The following is a 6896-nucleotide window of genomic DNA, read 5'->3' as shown; positions in this document are numbered from 1 at the left end:
GCTGAGGGTGCTAAGTGGCTCTCAGCCCACCCCTGAGAGTTCTGGGGCGGAGGCGACTGGAGGACACAGGCTTCTCCGTCTCAGCTTGGAGACTGTGCCTGAAGAGGCCTGGGAGCTCCTGGAAGTCAGCTAGAGAGAAACACAGGGTTGATGGTTTAAAAGAAAATGTTGTGAGCTCATTGAACCTGGAGAAAGGGAGACTGAGAATATTCTGATTAGAGATTTTATTTAATATTATATTTATTTTTAGAGGGAGAGAAAAGGAGGGAGAAAGAGACGGAGAGAAACATTGATGTGAGAGAGACAGTGGTTAGTTGCCTCTCATACACACCCCGATAGGGGAGGGAACCCACAACCCAGGCATGTGCTCTGACCAGGAATCTAACCAGTGACCTTTCGCTTTATGGGAGAATGCCCAACTAACTGAGCCACACCGGTCAGGGCTAATTAGGGATTTTAAATGTCACTTTTAATCAAGAAATATTCACTGAGAGTCCGCCAGACACTGGGCAAATGTTACCCTTGAGGAAAATTGTCTGGGGAGCAATGCCTGGCTGTTCGGGCTCTGCTGACAGTGGAACGAAGGCACTGGAGCTGCGTGGCAGAAGAGCAGTCTCCGGTGAGCGGTACTGGAGGGTTTTCGACCTGGCGTGATGAGAGCTGTGGAACACAGGGGAATGCAGGAGCCAGAAGTGTCCCTGGGGCCGGCCTGCCTCCATCGGTTCTGGGGAGTTTGAAATCCACAGCAACTGATGTTTCAGGTGAAGCTGAGGATGTGAGAGGGTTATGTTGTTTTTCTCCCTGTGTTATTTTGAAACTTAATTTTTATAAATACTACCGAGAAATTTCTCAGAAGTGTTAAAAATAGGTTACTCAGAGAAAAGAGAAGTATGTAGTTGAACTCCATATGAGAGACAGCATAGCAGAAAACACCTAGAGGTTTAAATAAACACTTTTAAATGTTATGACAAAAAAAAAGTCATCAAACATTACAGGAAAATAGCAACCTGAGGGCAATACCGAGACCATGACAAGTGACAAAATTTTACTAGTTAATTATTCATTGAAATTGGTTAGGAAAACATTAAAGCCTCAAATAAGTATTTGGATTAAAAAATCGTATAAAATGAGATTTATATCTGGCCAACAAATGAATTTAAAAATTTTTGATCTGGTTGCTTATAAAGCAAAATTAGATTCAAACCACGTACTAGGAATTCCTTTCTAAGAAAATCAACTAGAGTATTTTTCAGTAATTTCTACTGCTGCTGATGGAGACAGTGGGACAGGGGACCACTGGGACTGCACTGGGACTCTGCCTGCGACACTACTTCAAACCATTCACAGCAATTCCATGTTATTAAAGATATCTACAGGGAAAGGCCATTTTGCTCACAAATGTTCATTACATCATCCACAATCACAGATGAAACAAGTTTAACATTGCCCATAACCACAAGAAATTGGGAGTAGCCCAAATGTTCAATGACAGATATAGGAACTCAGAATATTGACAACACTTAAAATTAAGTTTAGAGCTGTAACGTGGAAGAAATCATGTTCAAAATTAAGCAAAAAAAAGAAATAGTTCTACCTCTTACCCTGTGACTAGTAAGCGACTCAGTGTTTCGTCTGTAAAGTGAGAAGTAACAGCATCTTCTCCACCAGGTCGCGTTGCTCAGTAAGTGGGCTTATGTACATATGGTGCCTGGCAATGCCTCCAGCAAATAGTAATTGCTCGATAAAGCATAGTTCTTATTTTTCTTTTAAGTGAGATATAACCTTGCATTTAAAGATACATCACAAGATTTTAATCTAAAAAAACTAAGCTTCAGAGAGAACTCTGGAAAGAAGTAAGTCAAAAGCAGGGATTGTCTTGTGAGCGGTCAACTACGAGTTCAAATATCATTCAACTATCATTTTCTCTACTTTTCATTTTTTAAATATTTTATGACTTTCTTTCCCTCAGACATCTCTGCTACTTTTATAAGGCCTAAAAATATCAGGTTCTTTAAAAACATGTATACATATATGATTTAGTTTAGTTTTCAACACTTTCCAAAAATGAGAGAAATAGATTAAGTCACTAAAGTTCAGGTAGAACTTACAAACACTATTTGGCAGTCAGCTCATGACTTTGCTGCCTGACACACGGTGAGTGCTTATGGGGTGTCACCCCCCACCAGCTCCCACCCCTCAGGCAAGTGATGCTGTTTTCTAGGCCACGCTGGACTACAGCTGAACCTGAACGGGGCTTTGCCTGTGTTCACAAAGCTGTCTGCACAGCTGCTCCTGCTTCTTGAATTCCGTTTCCACAAGCCAAAATCTGCAAAGATAGACTTTCGGGAAAACCATGATTTTATGTAACCAAAAGCCTGATTTATCTTGCTTGACTTAATGATGATTTTTATTTTTAGATTCTCAAAGAGCAATAACAAAAACCATCATCAACAACAACAACCCAACAAAAAACCTAGGTCTCTCTCCTTGAGTCAGCAGTGAGTGGTTTTAAAAAAGTCTTTATATTCTTTACTTTATAAATTAATAAAATAAAGGAGAAAAAAACTGACCACTAATTCCCCCCTCCCCCCACTCCCCACCCCGGGGACATCCATGTGTACACATTGGGTGAATGAAGGCCTGTGTTCATTCTGTTTGCACCTACACCAACACGTGAGAGTCTGAGTTTTTGTTGTGTCCAGGGGTCTGCTGGGAGGGAAGGAAACTGCAGAAAAGGAATGATGACCCCTGAATTCTAATGCTCTGGTATTCATTTCAAGGACAACTGTGAATAGGGCTTCGGGAAAATATCCTCAAATAACCTCCGATGAATTTATACACATCTCATAACCAGAAAACCTTCCCCACCCATTTGCTTCCTTCCTCTCATGTTCTTTTAAAAGCATACCATCCCCACCTTCTGCGGCTCCCACCCACCCCTGGGCCTGCAAAGAAAGCCTCTCTTCATGAGAAGCGCAGCTGTGGGCCATGTCCCTCTCTTGACGGTCAGGAAGGTGGAACTCCCTGTCTGAATGTGATGGCCAAGGCTCCCCTCCCCCCACCCCCAGCTCTCCAGGGCTGCTTTGTGAGGCTGGCTCTGAATTAGGCCTTTGCCAAGAGAAAGCTCAAGTGGCAAATGCAGGCTGGCCCTCATGCGCCTGGACTTAACGTAAATGCTGTCTTCTCTTGGCCACTATTTCTGTGGTCTGCCTATTAGTTATAAAAGAAAACTAAGAAGGATGTTTGAGTTTTTGCTGTAACCCTGGAAAATAAATCACACCAAGACTTCAAAAATAAATGAGTGTGCCCCACCCTAGGCACAACACGTCAGGCAGAGATTGGATCTTTATTCTTAGGAGAAGCCGAAAGGAGACGGCTTAGCCTTACTTACAGTGGGGTTTCTCGACCTCCACGCTATTGGCATTTTGGATCAAATAATTTTTCTGTGGTGGGAGACTGCCCTGGGCATTGTAGGATGTTTAACAGCATCTTTGGCCTCTACCCACTCTTGGAACTGTGGCAACCAAAAATGTGTCCACACATAGCCAAATATCCCTGGGGGTAGAGTTGCCAGATAAAATATAGGACATCCAGTTGCATGTGAATTTCAGGTAAATAATGCAGTATTTGGAACATACTTATGCAAACAAATCATTGGTTGCTTTTATGAAATCCCCATTGAACTGGGTACATTGTATATTTATTTGCTAAATTTGGCAACTCTACCTGGGGGACAAAACTGCTCCCCGTTGAAAATCAATGCCTTGAAGATTCCGGGAGGATGGTCTTCAGGCTTGGGGTCATCGTCATGGGGGGTGATTGTTCCCATCTTTCTGCAAACCCGAGAGTGAACTAATGGTCTGGCCCCCTTCCCCTTGTACCCCACTTCCCCTGCTCCAAGGTAGACCTCCAAGGAACAGGTCTTTCCTGGAGAAGCTGGACTGAACAGGGCTACAGGAACCACCTTCACACTGGTGTTTGCAATTCTACAAGAGAAGGACAGGCTCCCTGGCTGACCACCTCGCCCCACTACAAGCCTTTGCCCAGTGTCTGCCTACTTCCCACCAGCTCTTCTTTGACACCTCACTCTTGGTTGAGAACAGACAGCCAGTGATTGAGAAGGAAAACTCCCAAAACAACAGTACCCCAAATATATTGGTAACGTGCCCAGTTCTGGATAATGAATCATCATTGGGCCAAGGCAGTTATAAGAACTCTGTTATGACTCAGTTTAGTGGACTCTATTAGGGGGCTTCTGGAAAACCTTTGTTTTGCTGAAAACAGCATCAGAAATGGCTCGCAGTAACTACTTTGTTGTTGTTTTTGTGAATACAGATGAGAGACTTAAGAGTTGTGGCAATAGTTGTATGGCCGTGAGGCCAAAAGGACTATCAGACTCCAGCCCTAAACAGTGCCCAGCACCTGCCTAACACCGTATTTCTTGTTACAGGGCAAAAATAAGTGGCTTTTTGCTTATTTAAACTTTTTTTGTGACTTCTAGCTGAAAACATTCCTAATTGATACACAGACCAGAGTAAACAATTCAGAAAACAGAAAAACAAACAAAATTCCCACAATTCATTCAAATCTATTTAATGCCCATAGAGAAATTGAGTATTGATTAATTATTTCTCCCAAAGAGAATGTCTTTTACTAGTTTCTTATGTACATTTTCAGTGGTTCTTAATATAAACAAGTATAAGTGAAGATGAATACAATATTCTTATTCCACTAAAAGTAGCCTATTCTCTACATTGTTATACACTGTTCCATACTTTCCTTTCATCACTTCATGATACAGCCTTTAGATAGATCTCTTCACAGCACAGGGACCTGCCACATGGCTTTTACAGCTGCTCAGTGTTCCATCAGATGGGTGTGACTTCATTTATTTAAGTAGTACTTAACTGCTAAATACATGGGTTGTTTGGAATCTCTAAATTTTACAAGTTACGCCACAATAGATAAACTTGTGCTTAGGTTCCTTTATACTTATGTAGATGATGACGTAGGATATATCTTTAGAAGAGGGTTTGCTGGGTCAAAGGGAAAATACATAGGTATCTTTGGTAGACATTGCCAGATTCCCCTCAAAAAGTGGTTGTATGATTTTTGCACCAACAAAATATGATAGTGTCTATTTCTCTTCAAACTTTCCAACAAAGTGTGATACCTTATATTTAGATTTCTTTTTTGGGGAGCCAATCTGATAGGTAAAGAATAGCATCCTGGTACAATTTACATTCATATTTTTCTTTTTATAAGTAAAGTTCATATTTTTACATGTGTAAAAGTCAGCTATAGTTCTTTGTTCTTTAAACTCTCCATCTTTTTTGTTCTTTTTTTTTGGTCTGGATTTCCAATATACATGCATTAGAGAAACTAGCCCTTTGTAATATAATTTACAAATATTTTTCCACAATCTTTCCTGTGGAGACCTGTGAATTTTGAATCATAATTAGAAAGGCCTTCTCTACTTGTTAGTTAAAAAGGAATTCAGCCTATTTTCTTCTATTAGATATTTGCATGCTTTAATCCCTTGCATTGACATCTTTGATTTGTTTTGAGTCTATCCTGAGCCCTAGTGTGAGATATGAATCCAACTCTACCTTACTCCAAGTAACTGCTGCCCTGACCGGATAGCTCCATTGATTAAAAGACCATCATCCCAATATGCTAAGTTTGCAGGTTTGATCTCTGGTCAGGGCACATTCAAGAAGCAATCAATGACTGCATCAATAAGTGGAGCAACAAACTGATATTTCTCTCTCTCATGCGTGCTCTTTCTTTCTCTCTTTCTCTCTCTCTCTTCCACCCTCTTTAAAATCAATAAATAAAATTTTAAAAATAGCTTCCCAGTTACTGCAATATCTTTCACTAAAGAGTCCACCTTTACTATACTGACTGGAAATGTTACTTTTATGTACATTAAACTTATTTATAGATTGAATCTATTTCTGGACTTTCCATTCTGCTCAAAGGCTCTATTTTTCCTTTCATGCATAACACCACATTGCTTTTATTGCTGAGGCTCTGTGTGTGCTTTACTATCTGGTAATGCTCATCCCTTCTCGATGTGCCACCTCCTAGGACATTAAAGCTTTTGTCACTTGTTTCTTTTTACATATAAATGTCAAAACAAGCTTGAATTCTTCCAGAATTTTTTATGTCCTTCAATGAGAAAGAAATTAAATATATTGCTTGAAATAAGAAATTTGGTGATGAGGTTGGAAAACAGTCAAAGACATTTGGGGGGGGGATGGAAAATTTGAGAGTGAGAAAAAACTCTGAATCTCAATTCACAAGGTCCAATAATCAGCCAATAGAAGTCCCAGGAAATGAACATAGAGAAAATGGATGGAAGAAAATTATTAAGTAAATAATTTTAAAAACGTTTGACATGAGTCTCCTCACTGAAATGGCCCAGTATATTTCAACACAATATATTGACATAATTGCGCCCTCCCTCCCACTGTTTCGTCCTGTCCTTTCTGTTTCCCAGGCCTAATTTCTAAACACCAGAGATAAAGATTATTAAACCTTTCAGAGACAAAAATAGGTCCCAATTAACCGAATGAAAACTACAATGGCATGAGGCTTCTCAATAGCTTTATAGGATTCTCTAAGAATCTCTAAGAAAAGCCCGGAAGTCCTGAGAAATGTTTCAAAATTCTGAGGGATAATGCCCTGGCCAGTGTGGCTCAATTGGTTGGCGCATCCTCCCATACACCAAGAGGATGAGGGTTGGATTTCCCGTCAGGACACATGCCTGGGTTATGGGTTCGATCCCTGGTCAGGGAGTGCATGGGAGGCAGCCAATCAGTGTTTATCTCTCACATTGATTTTTTCTCTCTCTTGCTCCCCTCCTCTCTCTCTAAAATTAGTAAAAGCATGTT

The sequence above is a fragment of the Artibeus jamaicensis genome, unplaced genomic scaffold (assembly GCF_021234435.1).
Source record: "Artibeus jamaicensis isolate MK-2021 breed Jamaican fruit bat unplaced genomic scaffold, CSHL_Jam_final contig_482, whole genome shotgun sequence".
NCBI classification, from domain to species: domain Eukaryota; kingdom Metazoa; phylum Chordata; class Mammalia; order Chiroptera; family Phyllostomidae; genus Artibeus; species Artibeus jamaicensis.
Note: the sequence above shows the minus strand (reverse complement) of the source record.